The sequence below is a fragment of the Ovis aries genome, chromosome 16, assembly GCF_016772045.2.
Source record: "Ovis aries strain OAR_USU_Benz2616 breed Rambouillet chromosome 16, ARS-UI_Ramb_v3.0, whole genome shotgun sequence".
Lineage (NCBI taxonomy): Eukaryota > Metazoa > Chordata > Mammalia > Artiodactyla > Bovidae > Ovis > Ovis aries.
Genome location: NC_056069.1, coordinates 35,951,121 through 35,966,245, shown reverse-complemented (window position 1 = coordinate 35,966,245; position 15,125 = coordinate 35,951,121). Strand labels below are relative to the sequence as shown.

The 15,125-nt window shown below is 39.2% G+C and overlaps 2 long non-coding RNA genes across 2 annotated transcripts in view; one reads left to right on the top strand and one right to left on the bottom strand.

Annotated features, from left to right (window-relative positions):
- The window catches only part of LOC132657959 (uncharacterized), a 116,211-nt gene that overhangs the window by 64,642 nt on the left and 36,444 nt on the right, over positions 1 to 15,125 (top strand). The window lies entirely within an intron of this gene.
- LOC132657960 (uncharacterized) overlaps positions 6,605 to 15,125 on the bottom strand; it is a 36,547-nt gene continuing 28,026 nt past the window's right edge. The window contains exon 3 of the long non-coding RNA XR_009596791.1: positions 6,605 to 8,818. This is a non-coding gene — a long non-coding RNA (uncharacterized LOC132657960). The remainder of the gene's footprint in view (positions 8,819 to 15,125) is intronic.

Sequence of the window (15,125 nt, the reverse complement as noted above, 5' to 3'; positions counted from 1 at the left end):
GTGCCACATCCAGTGTCATTTCAAGGCTAGTGAACCCAGTATGATTTTGAATGTCATTAAAATTCCTGTTTTCTTTTCATTGCACTTTATAGGGAAATTTAAACTCTTAAAAGAACCAGATGTGGTACCTGGCGCAGGTTCATGGCCCAGGAATTGGTCTAAAAATCAAACTGAATGACTGTTTCCCCTAATAACTTCCACATCCAAAAAGTTAAGAAAGGCAGTCTTCCTAGGAATGGAGTCTTCTAAGCTAACAGCACCAAAATTGTGGTGGTAGCAACTCAAAGACCCTGCACGTGTAACATATGTGATGAACATGGGATGGCCTCGTCCTTCCTGGTTTCTGCACAGTTTCAAGATAACGAAAGAAGCATTTACAACTTGAAGTAAATTTGTATTGCCATTCAGATATAATTCTAGTTTGGTTCACAAAATTACTTTATCATTTTACAGGTGGAAACCAATTTATCTACATCTGAGTTTGATCTCCTTTTCTTTTACCAACAGTTTCATTGAGGTATACTTTTGTGAGGTAGAAGCTTTGCTGAGATGATATACAATAAACTGCATGGATTTTAGGTAAACAGTTTGATAAGTTATGACATACGAACACACCTATGAAACCATCACCACCATCAAGATGATGGTTCTATGTTCATTATCTTGTGCCCTTTTGTAACCCTTCCCTCTTGCCCCTCCTCATTGTCCCCCAGCTCTCACTCCAAGCATCTACTGATCTACTTTCTATCACTTTGGATTAGTTTGCATTTTTCTATAATTTTAAACAAATGGAATCATGTAGTATTTTGGGGGGTGGTGGCGGTCTGAGTTCTTTCACTCAGCAAACATGTGTGCTAAGTCACTTCAGTCATGTCCAACTCTGTGTGACCCTATGGACTGTAGCCCATCAGGCTCCTCTGTCCATGGGATTCTCCAGGTGAGAATACTGGAGTGGGTTGCCATGCCCTCTTCCAGGAGATTTTCCTGACCCAGAGAAGGAGCTTGCATCTCTTATGTCTCCTGCATTGGCAGGTGGGTTCTTACCACTAGCACCACCTAGGAAGACCAACTATTTTGAAATTCATGTATGTTTTGCCTTTATAAATGATCTGCTTCCTTTTATTGCCAAGGAGTATTCAAATTGTATGGATGTATCATTGTTTATCTATTCAACAGTTGACGGACATTTGAGTTGTTTCTAACTTTTTACCCTATTATAGATAAAGCTGCTATGAACATTGTGTACTAGTCTTTGTATGGACATATGCTTTCATTTTTCTTGGGTAAATACCTTAGACGCTGTTGGCAGAAATGTAAACTGGTACAGACACTATGGAAAACAGCACGGAGGTTCCTAAAAATTTTTTAAATAGAACTACCACAGGATCCAGCATTTCCACTTTTGGGATATATATCATAAGACAGTGAAAACAGGATCTTGAAAAGATATCTGCACCCCCATGTTCATTGTAGCATTCACTAGCCAAGACAGGGAAACAATCTAAGTGTCCACTGATGAATGAATGGATAAAAAAGATGTGATAAATGTATGCAATGAAATATTATTCAATCACGAGAAATAATAATAGTCTTGTCATTTGCAAAAAAACATGGAAAGACCTTGAAGGCATTATGCTAAGTGAAATAAGTCACACAGAGAAAGACAAATACTGCATGGTATCACTTACATGTGGAATCTAAAAAAAGCCAAACTCATGGATACAGAGAGTAGAATGGTGATTACCAAGGGCTGAAAGGTGAGGAAAACAGGGAGATGTTCGTCAAAGGTACAAACTTTTGGTTCTAAGATGAATAAGTTCTGGGAATCTAACGAACAGCATAATGATTCTAGTTAATAACACTGTATTAAATACTCAAAAAGTTGTGAAAATAGTATATCTTTAACTTCTCACCACAAAAAGAATCTTATTACACATTAGCTAACACTATGATGGGAATCATTTTGCAATACATAAGTGTATGAAATTAGCTTGTTAACTAACCAAATCCACACCTTAAACTTACACAATATTATACCTCAATTATGTCTCAATAAAGTGAAAAACAATACATGTAAAAGAGAAGACAGAAGAAGAAGAAGAAGAAACTGCCAGACTATTTTCCAAAGTAGTAGTACTGTTTTGCTTCCCAGGAGCAGTGCATGAGAGCCCCAGTTTTCTTGGTTTGTTCGTGTAGGTTCGTGTTTCCATCTGGTATCATTTTCCTTTTACCTGCAGGACTTCTATTAACACTTCTTGTGATGAAGTTCTGGTCTGCTGGTGATGTGTTCTTTCAGTGTTTGAACGTCTGAAAGTCTTTATTTCACCTCTGTTTTAGAAAGACAGCTTTGCTACTGACAGCTTCAGGACCTTTCTGTTTTAAATTAAAGTGTTTATTTTAATTGTAGGCTAATTACTTTACAATTTGTGGTGGTTTTTGTCATACATTGACATGAATTAGCCATGTGTCCTCCATCTCTTAAGGTATTGTTCCACTGATGTTTTGCTTACAGGTTATTTAATTTATTTTTTACATTTTTTTTTCTAACAACAATTAGCTGCCATCCTTGTCTTTGTCAGTGTGTCGTTTTTACTGATTGCTTTTAAGATGCTCTCATCATCTCTGGTTTTGAGTAATTTGATGAGGACGGGCCTTACTATGATTTTCCTCATTGTTTTTGTGCTTGGAGTTGATGGAGTTCCTGTAGGTTTCTAGTTTTAACCACATCTGGAAAACTTTGGGCCATCATTTCTATAAATATTTTTTTCTGTATTGGTTATTTATTGCCACATGACAAATAACTCCAAACTTTAGCAGCTGAAAATGATACACATGTATTATCTCACACTTCCTGGGTCAGGAATTTAGGCACAGCTTAGTTGGTGCCTCTAGCTCTGAAGCTCTCATGCAGTTACAATCAAGGAGCTCCTGCCAGTTGTCTGACCGGGTTCCAAGCTCACTCACATGCTTGTGGGCAGTCAACATTCCTTACCATCCAGATGTCTCTAGACTTGGTATCTCTAGACATCAAGACTGCCTCATGATATGGCATCTGGCATGGAGAAAAAACATCCAAGAGTGAGAAAGAACTTCCAAGATAGAATCCAGAATCTTTTTGTAATCTAATTCTGGGATTTATAGCCCATCACTTCTGCCATTTTTTCTTTCTTAGAAGGGAGTTAATAAACTGATCCCACCCTCAGTAGGTGGGGATTAAAGAAGACTGTGAATGCCAGGAGGCAAGGATCACTGGGGAAGCCATCCTCGAAGCTGCCTACCACCCCCGCTTCTCCTTTGGGAACTACAGTTAGACATGTATTAGGCCACTTGAAGTTGTCATGGGTCAGTGATGCTCTGCTTTGCTTCTTTGCTTTTTAATTTTCTTTTTTTCCTCTGTACTTCATTTTGGATCGTTTCCCTTGCTCTGTCTTCATGTTTGTTAATCATTTCTTCTAAAATGTCCAGTCAGCTATTAATCCAATCCAGTGCATTTTTTCATCTCAGATATTTTACTTTTCACCTGTAAAAGTTCAATTTGAGTCCTTATTATCTTCTACATCTCTGCTTAACTTTTCAAATGTACGGTAGAGTCATCGTAACTGTCGATTCTGGGTCAGTTCCAATTGGTTGCTTTTTCTCCTCATAGTTTCCTGCTTCTTGGTACTTTTTTATTTGATGCTACACATTATGAATTTTACCTTGTTGGATGATGGGTATCTTCATATTCCTATAAACATTTTTGGGCTTCCCAGGTAGCACAGCGGTAAAGAACCCACCTGCCTTTGCAGGAGATGCAAGAGACTTTGGTTTGATCCCTGGATCTGGAAGATCCCCTGGAGATGGAATTGGCAACCCACCTCCAGTATTCTTACCTGGAAAATTCCATGGATGGAGGAGGCTACCATCCATGGGGTCTCAAAAGAGTCAGACTTAACTGCGTGACTGAGCACCGGCAAACACAATAAACAATTTTAGCTTGTTTTGGGACAGAATTATGGCACTTAGAAAGAGTATGGTCCTTTTGGATATGCTTTTAAGATTTCTTTGATGGGAGTGGAACAGAGTTCAGTGTTCAATAATAATGTATTGAATTAATAATTTATAATAATGATTTGCCCACTACTGAGGCAAGACTCATCTGCGTAACACCCCCCCTACACACACATTCCCCATGATCAGGATGGTGTTCAGTCCATTATGAAGAATAAGCATTATTTCTGGCCTCAAATGGGAGCTGAACATTGTTACCTCTTGCCCTTTTGAGTGGCTCTTCCTCTGATTTCCAGTAGTTCATCACACGCCTGAACTTATCAGTTAAATAATTACTCAAAGGAGCATCTTTCTGGCGTTTCCTCTCCGTGGCTCTCTCTGTCCTCTCTAGTGCTCTGCCTTGAGAACTCCAGCTGCTCTGTTCTCTGTGTCTCAGCTTTAGCGCCTCAATCCAGGGTGTCCTTTGGTGTTCATTTCCCTGCACTATGTCCTATAAATTATCTCAAAGCAGTGAGCTGGGACTCACTTTGTTTTTTGTCTCACACTTTGTTTTTTGTCTCACATAGATCACTATCCTTTGTAGCCCGATGTTCAGTATCTTGGACACCATTGTTTCACATACTTTTAGAGAGTCATTCTGGTCCTTGTTACTCCATCTTGGCTGGAACCAGAAGTCTGGCATCTAGGCAAAACAGTTTGAATGGGCATCAGCAACCTTGCTGAAGTGGCATGCTGATGTTTATTCTTTCCTTTTTAACAGTGGATAGGGACACAGGACAAACCCTGGTGTGTATGGAGACAGGTCAGGGGAGAAGGAAGTGAAAGTTGCTCAGTCGTGTCCCACTCTTTGTGACCCCATGGACTATACAGTCCATGGAATTCTCTAGGCCAGGATATTGGCGTGTGTAGCTTTTCTCTTTTCCAGGGGATTTTCCCAACCCAGGGATGAAACCCATGTCTCCGACATTGTAGGTGGATTCTTTACCAACTTAGCCACCAGGGAAGCCCAGGGGAGAAGGAAAGGAAGGGTAATCTTTTTCTTCACATTTAGAAGCTGCTCTACACAACTGTATCCACATATTATTTCTCCAAAACTCATCTCTCATGCTGTCATTGAATCTTTGTCATAGGCTATCCACTCATAGCTCTGAGGCTCACAAATATTCAGATTTTTTCCTTACAGTTCAGCACTAAATTACGACCAGACTCTGGCTACAAGTGCCTGGGAAGATCATCTTTCTTGGTTCATGTCTGTGTAGTTAAATTAAGCAGCTGATTCATCTCTAGTAGCTCCACTAAACCATTCGGTGCTGTTAACCAATGGTCATTAATATGTCAGCAGCATGTCTGTGGAAATCCTGTCTTCTGCTTGTGAAAAGAATACTAATTAGTTTGGCTATACCAGGATCCAATTAGCATTCTCTCTTCTCATCTAATTTTTTAAAATGAAAGTTTGTTAATGTGAATTTTAATAGTGATTTATAGTCACTGCCTCCCTTTCCCTTCTCACAGAACTAGGTACCTTCTTTTTGAGGTCAGAGTCCAACAGGAGCAGCCTTGTACATAATTCTCATTCTTTTCCATTTCCTGTTATAATATCTTTGTAATATTTGCAATCTTCTACTTGTAATCATACTTAACTGCACCCCGTTCTCAGGCTGACTTAGTGCACTCTTAATGGCAGACTTCACAAAGCACATGTTTCCTGGAAAGACTGTTGTGCACTAGCCAGGAAGGACAGGACATGTTCATGTAAACTCTCTGAGAACCACCATCCCCTATGACCAGAGGAAGAGAGTTCAGACCAAGTTATGTAACTCAGAGGGTTTGTCAAATGCTTTTAGTCAGGGCAGGGGGACAGTATCAGCTCAAAAACAGCTTGGACATTTATGAAGGGGGAAAAGAGCCTTGATAAGCACATATGATTAAGTATTTTTTCTACCTGTAACTTGTTAGGAATCTGACATTTGTCTTACTGATACACTGACTTCCACAGTCTACATAGATAAGTACCAAATAATTACCAGAAAAATAACGTTGCTGTGTGGGAAATGGCACCCTCCCAATCTAAGGGAGCCAATGTGCACTCCCCAGCCCTTACTGGAGAATCACAAAAGCATGTAGGAGAAACATGCCTTGAAGTGACAGGAAGCTTCTTGGAGCTCTAAGAATTTGAGGCAGTCAAGATTGTTGTGGTTAAGAGTATAAGTTCTAGGGCATGACTCTCTGGATTCACATCTCAATTCTACTATTGCTTTCTAGCTGTGTAAATTTGGGAAAATTACTCAGCATCTCTGTGGTTTGATTTTTGCCTTCTGTAAGATGGAGACAGAGAAGTACCTATTTCATAGAATTGTTGTCCTCTCACAGCTTGATTAAAATAAATTAATAAGTGGAAAAAATACTCAGACCAGTGCTTGATATATACAGTGTTAGCTGCTATTTTTCTGTTTTCATTAATTGAAATATGTTAGACATATAACATTGTGTAAATTTCAAGAGTACAAGGGTTTGACCTGATACATTCATATATTGTACAGTTAGACCTCAAGATACTGTTGATTTAGTTTCAGATCACAACAATAAAGCCAGTATCACAATAAAGTCACAAGAATTTTGTGGTTTCTCAGTGCATAGAAAAGTTTTATTTACACTATATTGTAGTCTATTAAATGTACAATGACATGTCTGCAAACACAGCTCCATGTCTTGGTTAAAAAATACTTTGTTGCTAAAAAATTGCTAACAATCATCTGAGCCTTCAACAAATTGTCATCTTTTTGTGGACAGAGGGTCTTGCCTCAATGTTGATAGCCATTGACTCTGATCAGGGTGGTGGTTGCTGAAGGTTAGGGCAGCTGTTAGGGCAATTTCTTAACATAAGATAGCAACGAAGTTTGATTGACTCTTCCTTTCACAAGTAATTTCTTGGTGGCATGCAATGCTATTTGATAGCATTTTATTCACAGTAGAACTTCTTTCCGAATTGGAGTCAATCCTCTCAAACCCTTCGGCCGCTTTATCAACTAAGCTTATGCAATACTTTAAATCCTTTGTTGTCACTTCAACAGTCGCCAGTGCATCTTCCCCTGGAGTAGATCCCATCTCAAAAAACCACTTTCTTTATTTGTACGTAAGAAATAACTCCTCATCCATTAAAGTGTTATCATCAGATTACAGCAATTTGGGCACATCTTCAGGCTCCACCTCTAATTCTAGTTCTTTTGCTAATTTCAAAACATCTGTAGTTACTTTCTCTACTGAAGTCTTTAACCTCTCAAAGTCATCCATGAGTGTTGGAATCAACTTCTTCCAAACTCCTGTGAACGTTTATGTTTTGACTTCTTCCCATGAGTCATGAATGTTCTTAATGGCAGCTGGAATGGTGAAAACTTTTCAGAAGGTTTTAAATTTACTCTGCCCAGATCCATCAGAGGAATCACTATCTACGGCAGCTGTAGACTGATCTACTGCATTTCTTAAATAATAAAACTTGAAAGTCAAAACTACTCCTTGGGCCATGGGCTGCAAAACTGATATTGAGTAAGCAAGCATGAAAACAACATGAATTTCTTACTGTAATCAGAAATCTTCCAGCAAACAAAAGCCCAAGTCCAGATGGCTTCACAGCTGAATTCTACCAAAAATTTAGAGAAGAGCTAACACCTATCCTACTCAAACTCTTTCAGAAAGTTGCAGAAGAAGGTAAACTTCCAAACTCATTCTATGAGGGCACCATCACCCTAATACGAAAACCTGACAGAGATGCCACAAAAAAGAAAACTACAGGCCAATATCACTGATGAACATAGATGCAAAAATCCTTAACAAAATTCTAACAATCAGAATCCAACAACACATTAAAAAGATCATACACCATGACCAAGTGGGCTTTATCCCAGGGATGCAAGGATTCTTCAATATCTGCAAATCCATCAATGTAATATACCACATTAACAAACTGAAAAATTAAAAGCCGTATGATTATCTCAATAGATGCAGAGAAAGCCTTTGACAAAATTCAACATCCATTTATGATAAAAACTCTCCAGAAAGCAGGAATAGAAGGAACATACCTCAACATAATAAAAGCTATATATGACAAACCCACAGCAAACATTATCCTCAATGGTGAAAAATTGAAAGCATTTCCCCTAAAGTCAGAAACAAGACTAGGGTGCCCACTTTCACCACTACTATTCAACATAGTTTTGGAAGTTTTGGCCACAGAAATCAGAGGAGAAAAAGAAATAAAAGGAATCCAAATTGAAAAAGAGGAAGTAAAATTCTCACTGTTTGCAGATGACATGATCCTTTACATAGAAAACCCTTAAGACTCCACCAGAAAATTACTATAACTAATCAATGAATAGGGTAAAGTTGCAGGATAGAAAATCAACACACAGAAATCCCTTGCATTCCTCAGTTCAGTTCAGTCGCTCTGTCGTGTCCGACTATTTGCGACCCCATGAATAGCAGCACGCCAGGCCTCCCTGTCCATCACCATCTCCTGGAGTTCACTCAGACTCACGTCCATTGAGTCAGTGATGCCATCCAGCCATCTCATCCTCTAACGTCCCCTTCTCCTCCTACCCCCAATCCCTCCCAGCATCAAAGTCTTTTCCAATGAGTCAACTCTTCGCATGAGGTGGCCAAAGTACTGGAGTTTCAGCTTTTGCATCATTTCTTCCAAAGAAATCCCAGGGATGATCTCCTTCAGAATGGACTGGTTGGATCTCCTTGCAGTCCAAGGGACTCTCAAGAGTCTTCTCCAACACCACAGTTCAAACGCATCAATTCTTTGGCATTCTTCTTGCATTCCTACACACTAATAATGAGAAAATAGAAAGAAATTCAGGAAACAATTCCATTCACCATTGCAATGAAAAGAATAAAATACTTAGGAATATATCTACCTAAAGAAACTAAATACCTATATATAGAAAACTATAAAACACTGATGAAAGAAATCAAAGAGGACACTAATAGATGGAGAAATATACCGTGTTCATGGATCAGAAGAATCAATATAGTGAAAATGAGTATACTACCCAAAGCAATCTATAGATTTAATGCAATCCCTATCAAGCTACCAATGGTATTCTTCACAGAGCTAGAACAAATAATTTCACAATTTGTATGGAAATACAAAAAAACTCAAATAGCCAAAGCAATCTTGAGAAAGAAGAATGGAACTGGAGGAATCAACCTGCCTGACTTCAGACTATACTACAAAGCCACAGTCATCAAAACAGTATGGTACTGGCACAAAGACAGAAATATAGATCAGTGGAACAAAATAGAAAGCCCAGAGATAAATCCATGCACCTATGGACACCTTATCTTTGACAAAGGAGGCAAGAACATACAATGGAGAAAAGACAATCTCTTTAACAAGTGGTGCTGGGAAAACTGGTCAACCACTTGTAAAAGAATGAAACTAGAACACTTTCTAACACCATACACAAAAATAAACTCAAAATGGATTAAAGATCTAAACATAAGACCAGAAACTATAAAACTCCTAGAGGAGAACATAGGCAAAACACTCTCCGGCATAAATCACAGCAGGATCCTCTCTGACCCACCTCCCAGAATATTGGAAATAAAAGCAAAAATAAGAAAATGAGACCTAATTAAAATTAAAAGCTTCTGCACAACGAAGGAAACTATAAGCAAGGTGAAAAGACAGCCTTCAGAATGGGAGAAAATAATAGCCAATGAAGCAACTGACAAATAACTAATCTCAAAAATACACAAACAACTCCTGCAGCTCAATTCCAGAAAAATGAATGACCCAATCAAAAAATGGTCCAAAGAACTAAATAGACATTTCTCCAAAGAAGACATACAGATGGCTAACAAACACATGAAAAGATGCTCAACATCACTCATTATCAGAGAAATGCAAATCAAAACCACAATGAGGTACCATCTCAAGCCAGTCAGAATAGCTGCTATCCAAAAGTCTACAAGCAATAAATGCTGGAGAGGGTGTGGAAAAAAGGGAACCCTCTTACACTATTGGTGGGAATGCAAACTAGTACAGCCACTATGGAGAACAGTGTGGAGATTCCTTAAAAAACTGGAAATAGAACTGCCTTATGACCCAGCAATCCCACTGCTGGGCATACACACCGAGGAAACCAAAATTGAAAGAGACACGTGTATCCCAATGTTCATCGCAGCACTGTTTATAATAGCCAGGACATGGAAACAACCTAGATGTCCATCAGCAGATGAATGGATAAGAAAGCTGTGGTACATATACACAATGGAGTATTACTCAGCCATTAAAAAGCATACATTTGAATCAGTTCTAATGAGGTGGATGAAACTGGAGCCTATTATACAGAGTGAAGTAAGCCAGAAAGAAAAACACCAATATAGTATACTAACACACATATATGGAATTCAGAAAGATGGTAACGATAACCCTGTATGAGAGACAGCAGAAGAGTCACAGATGTATAGAACAGTCTTTTGGACTCAGAGGGAGAGGGAGAGAGTGGGATGATTTGGGAGAATGACATTGAAACATGTATAATATATAAGAAATGAATCACCAGTCCAGGTTCGATGCATGATACAGGATGCTTGGGGCTGGTGCACTGGGATGACCCAGAAGGATGGTATGGGGAGGGAGGTGGGAGGGGGATTCAGGATGGGAAACATGTGTACACCCGTGGTGGATTCATGTTGATGTATGGCAAAACCAATACAATACTGTAATTAGCCTCCAATTAAAATAAATAAATCTATAAATAAATAAATAGAAAAGAAAACAACATGAATTTCTTTGTACAGCTCCATGAGAGCTATTGGGTGAGCATTGTTGATGAGCAGTAATATTTTGAAAGGAGTCTTTTTTTCCTAAGCAGTAAGTCTCAATTATTGGCTTAAAATATTCAGTAAACCATGTTGTCAACAGATGTGCTATCATCCAGGCTTTGTTGTTCTACCAGTAGAGCACAGAGAGTAGATTTAGCACAATTCTTAAAGGCCCTAGGATTTTCAGAATGGTAAATGAGCACTGGGGCTTCCCAGGTGGTACAGCAGTAAAGAATCCACCTGCCATTGCAGGAGGTGCAGGAGACATGGGTTTGATCCCTGGGTTGGGAAGATCTCTTGGAGTATGTAATGGCAACCCACCCCACTATTCTTGCCTGGAAAATTCCATGGACAAAGGAGCCTGGAGGGCTACAGTTCCTGGGGTCACAATGAGTTTCAAATAAGACTGAGCAACTGGACATACACACACAGATGAGTATTGGCTTTAACTTCAAGTCATCAGCAGCATTAGCCCATAACAAGAGAGTCAGTCTGTCCTTTGAAGCTTTGAAGGCAGACACTGACTTCTCCTCTCCAACTATGAAAGTCCTAGATGGCATCTTTTTCCAATATAAGGTTGTTCATCTACACTGAATATCTGCTGTTTCGTGTAGCCGCCTTCATTAATGATCTGAGCTAGATATTCTAGATTACTTGTCGCAGCTTCTGCATTAGCACTTGTAGTTTCACCTTGTACTTTTATGGCATGGCGATAGCGTCTTTCCTTAAACCTCATGAACAAATCTCTGCTAGCTTGAAACTTTTCTTCTGTAGCTTCCTCACCTCTCTTGGCCTTCAAAGAATTGAAGAGAGTTAGGCCTTGCTCTAGACAAGGCTTTGGTTTAAGGGATTGTTCTGACTGGTTTGCTGTTCTATCCAGACCACCAAAACTTTCTCCAAAATAGTTATTTCACTTTCTTAACATTCAAATATTTCCTGAGGTAGCACTTTACATTTCTTTCCAGAACTTTCCCCTTGCATTCAGAATGTGGCTACCTACTTGATGCAAGAGGCCTAGCTTTCGGCATATCAAAGCTATGGACATGCTTTACTCACTAACCTCGATCGTTTTTTTTTGCTTTTGATTTAAACAAAAGCAAAAGAGATGTATGACTCTTGCTTTCACTTGAACACTTAGAAACCACTGTGGGGTTATTAATTGACTTAATTTCAATATTGTGTCTCAGGGGATAGGGAGTGAGAGAGATGGGGGAACGGCTAGTCAGTGGGGGTGGTCAGTGCACACACAACATGTATCAATTAAGTTCACCATCTTATATTGGCATGGTTGTGCCCCCCCTTCAAATAATCGCAATATTAACATCAAAGATAAATGATCACAGATCACTGTAACAAATACAATAATAATGGAAAGGGGTTTTAATCTTTTCCAGGCATATACTCTTGAGTAGGATTCCTGTGTCATATGGTAGTTCTATTTTTAGCTCTTAAAGGAACCTCCATACTATTTTCCATAGTGGCTGCATCAATTTATATTTCCACCAGCAGTGTAGGAAGTCCCCTTTTCTCCACATCCTCTCCAGCATTTATGACTTGTACACTTTTTGATGATGGCCATTCTGACCAGTGTGAGGTGATACCTCATTGTGGTTTTGATTTGCATTTCTCTAGTAATTAGCAAGGGCTTCCCTGGTGGCTCAGTGGTAAAGAATCCACCTGTAATGCAGGAAAGGCAGATTTGATCCCTGTGTCAGGAAGATCCCCTGGAGAAGGAAATGGCAACCCACTCCAGTTTCTTGCCTGGGAAATCCCCTGGACAGAGGAGCCTGGCAGGTTGCAGTCCATGGGGTCACAAAAGAGTCTGACATGACTTAGTGACTAAACAACAACAAAAATAATTAGCGATGTTGAACATATTTTCATGTGCCTGTTGGCCATCTGTATGCCTTCTTTGGAGAAGGCATATTCTCTCTATTTATGTCTTCTGTCCTTTTCTTTATTGGGTTGTTTGCTTTTTCCTTATATTGAGCTGTATGAACTATTTGCATATTGTGAAAATTTTTATTTATTGTTAATTAATATTAATTTAAATGACTACTTGATTCAGTTATGGAATAATTTTAAGTATGTTTGGAAAAATTGGATATGTTGATTTACCCTTTAAAGTGTAAATTTTATGAAGTTTAAATACATACCAAGTGTTTCTGATAAAAAACTGGTGTCCAGATTTTGAAGATAAAGTGTAAGAAAAAAGATGACAAAATATTGATATTTTAAAAATACTTACTCTGTGGTAAAGTGATAATATTTTGGATATATTGAATTAAAGAAAATATATGAAAATAATTTTCCTCTTCCTCTTTTTACTTATTAAATATGGCTACCAAAACACTTAAAATTATATATCATATTGAACTGGGCTGGGCTAGATAATGAGGGAGTGTATTTGCTTTGCTCAAATGTTTGGACTTTATCTTGAAAGCAATGGGAAGAAACAGGATCAAACTTACATATTCCATATTTACAGCTCAGAAAACTTAGTCTAGCAGCTGTGAGGGAACTGGATTTGAAGGAAATAAAATCAGAGCTATGGAGATGACTTGGTTGAAAAATGTAGGCAAGAAAAAATCATGATGTGACTAGTGGATGGCAGTGTGGTGGAAGAAGTGGGCCTATTGAAGAGGTAGATTTCCTCAGTAAGACAGGAAGGAGTGTCCAGATTGACTCTAGGGTATGTGGACTGGAGAACTGGATGGATTCTCTGGGGCAGAGCCCAGAGAATGAGGACTGGAACTTAATTTACATGTCAGGCTAAGTGACCTTAACAAAACCATCCCTGATTCCTTTACCTCTTTTAATCAGATTGCCCAGGCTCCCACAGCAAAAATATTGCTATTAGGAACTACTGACTAAATTGTGTCCAGCTCTTTGAAACACTATGAACTTTAGCCCGCCAGGCTCCTCTGTCCATGGTGTTCTCCAGACAGGAATACTAGAGTGGGTTGCCATGCCTTCTTCCAGGGGATCTTCCCGACTCAGGAATCAAACACTCGTCTCTTATGTTTCCTGCACTGTCCGGTGGGTTCTTCACCACTGAGCCACCGGAGAAGCCCACTGGCTCTCCTAACTTTTTCCCAAATATGCTCCTGAATTAAGAAGCACAAAACGTAGTCCTGAAACTCTCTCTCTCTACTACTGCTTAAAAACAGCAACAAATAAGCCAGATATCTTCCAATCTCCTCACTATCATAGTTAATAGTCCGCTTTGTACTCAGAGAGCTTCTGGAATGCAATGGGAATATTTTTTAAATGAGAATGAAAGAGAAGGTTTTGGGAGACGTTCCTCCCCAAGGGACGTGGTGCAGTTCCATGGGAAGAACAGAGGCTTGGAATCCAGACACACCTGTCCTTGGATCTTAGATCTGCTCCTTTCTGGATCTAAGTCCTGGCTCATGAAAGATTCACAATCAATATTCGTTGAACAGATGAAGTTTACTTAACTCCTCTGAGCCTCAGTTTCCTGATCAGAATAAATGAGGATTTTCACTATGAAGGGTTATTTTGCACATGAGATCAACTGGTACAAAAAGCATCTAACACTTTAATACTCAGTAAATGATAGCATTTTTTATTACATCTTGGAATAAAGTTTAAATAGAGTGCAAAACTGTTTGTGGTTCATTTCGGATGCTGCACATGACCCACTTTGCATTCAGACTACCAGTTTGTATAGTTCCAGGGCCATGTGGACATGACTGGCATATATCACTTAAACCAAGAAACTCTTGTGGGCATCCAGCAAGTCTCCAAGCAGGGCTGTGGGACCACTACCATGGCTACTGTTAATTATCTTTTTTTCCTTGTCCTTCTCCCCTACTTCCATGTCGCCTGGGGAAGAAATCTTAGAAACTCAAAATGCTAAAAAAAAAAAAAAAAAGGACCAGAGGGATCTGAGCCGGGATGAAGGTGTTGGATTACCCACATACTGATTAACTAAAGTTGGCTCTACCTGAAATGACAGCTGATACTATTGTGTATTAGCTGAAAGAATCACCATCCCATGACCTGCCCTCCTTTCCATACTGAGTAGGTAGCAACAGCCTCCAAGTTTTGCTTTTTATCACAGCTCAACAAATATTTATGCATAAAGCACAAAATGCAGGACAATTGCTCTTCTCTGTCATCCAGGAACAATTCAACTGTTCTCCTCAAAACTTTTGCAAGGAATTAACCCATTCTCACTCACCAGGCTGGAAAGGGGCACCTAAGAGCCATTAAAAGGCAGGCCACACGGCCAATGAAATGGCATGATCATCTTCCCAGAGAAACAAGGTCTTGAACCT